The sequence below is a fragment of the Arachis duranensis genome, chromosome 4 (assembly GCF_000817695.3).
Source record: "Arachis duranensis cultivar V14167 chromosome 4, aradu.V14167.gnm2.J7QH, whole genome shotgun sequence".
NCBI lineage: Eukaryota > Viridiplantae > Streptophyta > Magnoliopsida > Fabales > Fabaceae > Arachis > Arachis duranensis.
In genome coordinates this window covers 77,224,796-77,229,721 of record NC_029775.3, presented here as the reverse complement: position 1 = coordinate 77,229,721, position 4,926 = coordinate 77,224,796, and positions in this window count along the sequence as shown.

Below are 4,926 nucleotides of genomic sequence, written 5' to 3'. Positions count from 1 at the left end.
GATCAAGAGAAAACAGCATTCACATGTCCATCTGGAGTATTTGCATACAGAAGGATGCCATTTGGCTTGTGCAATGCACCTGCAACCTTTCAAAGGTGCATGCTCTCTATCTTTTCTGATATGGTAGAGAAGTTTCTGGAAGTCTTCATGGATGAATTTTCAGTATTTGGAGACTCATTCAGCTCCTGCCTTAACCATTTAGAACTTGTTCTGAAAAGATGCCAAGAGACTAACCTGGTTTTAAACTAGGAAAAATGTCACTTTATGGTGACTGAAGGAATTGTCCTTGGGCACAAAATTTTGAACAAAGGAATAGAGGTGGATCAAGCTAAGGTAGAGGTAATTGAAAAATTACCACCACCTGCCAATGTTAAGGCAATCAGAAGCTTTCTGGGACATGCAGGATTCTATAGAAGGTTTATAAAGGATTTTTCAAAGATCGCCAAACCTCTGAGCAACCTGCTAGCTGCTGACACGCCATTCGTCTTTGATAAGGAGTGTCTGCAAGCATTTGAGACTATGAAAGCTAAATTGGTCACAGCACCAATCATTTCTGCACCAAACTGGACATTGCCATTTGAACTAATGTGTGATGCCAGTGACTATGCCATTGGTGCAGTGTTGGGACAAAGGCATGACAAGCTTCTGCACGTCATTTACTATGCCAGCCGTGTTCTAAATGACGCACAGAAGAATTACACAACCACAGAAAAAGAGCTACTTGCAGTGGTTTACGCCATTGACAAATTCAGATCCTATTTAGTAGGATCAAAAGTGATTGTGTACACTAATCATGCTGCCCTTAAATATCTACTCACAAAGCAGGATTCAAAACCCAGACTTATAAGATGTGTGTTACTTCTACAAGAGTTTGATATAGAAATAAGAGACAGAAAAGGGACAGAGAATCAAGTAGCAGATCACCTGTCCCGAATAGAACTAGTAGAAGGGGCGTCCCTCCCTCTTACTGAGATCTCTGAAACCTTTTCGGATGAGCAACTCTTTGCCATCCAGGAAGTGCCATGGTTTGTAGATGTTGCAAACTACAAGGCAGTGAGATTCATACCCAAAAAGTACGGTAGGCAGCAATCAAAGAAATTGATCACAGATGCAAAGTACTATCTTTGGGATGAACCATATCTCTTCAAGAGATGTGCAGACGGAGTAATCCGTAGATGTGTGCCTAAGGAAGAAGCGCAGAAGATCCTATGGCACTGCCATGGATCACAGTATGGAGGACATTTTGGAAGTGAGCGAACAGCCACAAGAGTCCTCCAATGTGGCTTCTACTGGCCTACTCTCTATAAAGATTCCCGAGTGTTTGTGCTTAATTGTGACAGTTGCCGAAGATCTGGCAATCTGCCTCACAGTTTTTCCATGCCTCAACAAGGGATCTTGGAGATTGAGTTATTTGATGTATGGGGTATTGACTTCATGGGACCTTTCCCACAATCATACTCAAACACTTATATTCTGGTGGTAGTGGATTATGTATCCAAATGGGTGGAGGCTATTGCAACACCTACTAATGACACTAAAACAGTGTTAAAATTCTTCCAGAAACACATCTTCAGCAGATTTGGTACCCCTAGAGTATTAATCAGTGATGGGGGCACTCATTTCTGCAATAAACAACTTTACTCTGCTTTGGTTCGTTGTAGAGTTAGCCACAGGGTAGCTACTCCATATCACCCACAGACTAATGGGCAAGCTGAAGTCTCAAATAGAGAACTCAAAAGAATCTTGGAACGGACTGTAATTAACCGTATAAGGGATTGGGCAAGAAGCTTGGATGATGCTCTGTGGGCATACAGAACAGCATTCAAGACCCCTATAGGGACCTCTCCATATCAGCTTGTGTATGGAAAGGCATGTCACTTGCCAGTGGAACTGGAACACAAGGCCTACTGCGCAACCAGATTCCTAAACCTTGATGCCAAGTTAGCTGGAGAAAAATGATTGCTCCAGTTAAATGAGCTAAAGGAATTTAGACTCAATGCTTTCGAGAATGCCAAAATTTACAAAGAGAAAGCGAAAAGATGGCATGATAAGAAATTGTCATCCAGAGTCTTTGAGCCGGGGCAGAAAGTTCTGCTATTTAATTCTAGCCTCAGATTATTCCCCGAAAAATTAAAATCCCTCAAATTATTCCCCGGGAAATTAAAATCCCGGTGGAGAGGTCCATATGTGATTACAAGTGTATCACCATATGGATACGTAGAGCTTCAGGATAATGACTCTAACAAAAAGTTCATTGTTAATGGACAAAGAGTTAAGCATTATCTTGAAGGTAATTTTGAGCAAGGATGCTCAAAACTGAGACTTGATTAAAAGCTCAGTAATAGTCTAGCTAACGACATTAAAGAAGCGCTTGCTGGGAGGCAATCCAGCCACTCACAAAATTTAATTTTCTTCGCTTTTGCTAATTAAATTGATTTTTACAGGTATATGTCAGAGTATCTTCGAAGGGTAAAATAGCAATTAATTGAATTCACAGAGTTACAGGGAAATTTGGAAGCTCACTGGCATGAAAAAGCCAGTAAGAAATGTTTTGGGCATTGAACGCCCAAAAGAAGCACCCACTGGGCGTTCAACGCCAGTAAGGGTAGCCATCTGGGCGTTAAACACCAGAAAGGAGCATCTTCTGGGCGTTGAACGCCAGAAAGAAGCACCTTCTGGGCGTTGAACGCCAGAAAGAAGCACCTTCTGGGCGTTTAACGCCAGATTGATAGCATCCTGGGCGTTCAGAAAAACGCCCAGTGACAAAGGACTTCCTGGCGTTCAACGCCAGAAAGAAGCAACAGCTGGGCGTTGAACGCCCAGGAGAAGCAACAATTGGGCGTTAAACGCCCAAAACATGCAGCAGTTGGGCGTTTAACGCCAGGATGGTAGGGAGGAGGTAAAATTCGTTTTTCTTTACAAATTTTCTAATTTTTTATGTTTCAATTCATGATTTCTTGCATAAACATGTTTCAACATGTCATCCTTCAAACCAAATTAGTTTTCTAAAAACCCTAATTTCTAAAATCCCTTTTATTTTTTAAATAATATGGCTTCATGCATAAACATAAACCTTTTTTTCAATCCAATCCAACTCTTTTTCCAATTTCTTTTCAAACTTAATTATCTTTTAAAATCTTTTTCAAACTATAAATTTCAAATTTATTTTTAAATATCATTCATATTTTTTTAAATTATATCCTTTTCTTGTCATATTTATCTTTTATAAATCATATATTTTATCTTATATCTCTTTCTTATTTTCGAAAACCCACCCCCTCCCTTTATATTCACTTTCGGCGCCCCTCTCATCATCCACCATTCCACACTTGCTCTCCTCCTATCCCTCTTCTCTCTCTTCTTTTGCTTGAGGACAAGCAATCCTCTAAGTTTGGTGTGCTTATCCGTGATCACAAAAACATACTCACTTTGATCATGGCCCCTAAAGGAAAACAACCCAACCCAAGAGGCAAGAAAGAGAATATTCCAAAGCCACTTTGGAATCAAGGAAAGTTCTTAACTAAAGAACATTCAAACCATTACTACAAAATAATGAGTCTCAGATCAGTGATCCCGGAAGTCAAATTTGATCTGAAGGAAGATGAATATCCGGAGATCCAAGAACAAATTCGAAACAGGAACTGGGAAATCCTAGCTAATCCTGAAACGAAAGTGGGAAGGAACATGGTTCAGGAGTTCTATGCTAATCTATGGCAGACAGACAGGCAAAGAATAATTGGAGCTGCCCTCTATGACCATCAGACCTTAGTCAGAGGAAAGATTGTTCATACCCATCCTGACAAAATCAGGGAGATCTTTAAGCTTCCTCAACTGAAAGATGACCCAGACTCCTTTAATAGGAGAATGATGAGGGTAAATAAAGGCTTGGACAAGATTCTAGAGGATATATGCATCCCCGAAGCCAGGTGGACCACCAGCACGACTGACATCCCAAATCAACTCAAAAGAGAAGATCTCAAACCAGTAGCCAGAGGCTGGCTGGACTTCATTGGGCGTTCTATATTGCCCACCAGCAATCGTTCTGAAGTTACTATTAAAAGAGCAGTAATGATTCACTGCATCATGTTGGGAAAAGAAGTAGAAGTCCATCAACTTATCTCGTGTAAACTATACAAAATAGCAAACAGGAATTCCAAGGATGCCAGATTGGCCTATCCAAGCTTAATTTCTATGCTCTACAGAGATGCCGGAGTAAAAATGGGAATAACAGAGTATATCTCAGTTGAGAGGCCAATCACTAGAATATCAATGGACAGACAACAGTAGCAGGATGATCCAATCAAGAGGAGAGCATAGGAAGTCCTCCCAGAACTTCCTCAATTCGAATATTGGGAACATCTTGAAGCATCTATCTCCAAATTGCAAGAAACTATGAACCAAATAAAGGAAGAACAGAACAATCAAAGTAGCATACTTTGCAAACTGCTTAAGGAACAAGAAGAGCAAGGGCGTGATTTAAGAGAGCTGAAGCGCCAGAAATTAATCCTTGAAGAACCAAGTACCCCACAGATCAGAGGAACATCTACTTCTCAAAATACAGGTTGTTGAGTTCTAATTTTAGCTTTAACTCTGTGATAATGTTATTATAGAAATTTACCTTAGGAGATATATATAGTAGTAGTAGTAGTAATTAGTATATCTATTTTGGTTTTATTCCCAATTAAGTTATAATTTATTTTTCTCATCATCATCAAACATCAATGAAATAGTAGATAATTAGAATAAAGAAGTAATTTATTTTTTGAGTTCTTAATAATAAAAATTATAATTAACTATATATGGTGGCAATACTTTTTGTTCTCTGAATGAATGCTTGAACAGTGTATAATTTTTATCTTGAATTTTATGAATATTGGCTCCTGAAAGAATGAGGAACACGAAAAATACTATTGATGATCTGAAAAA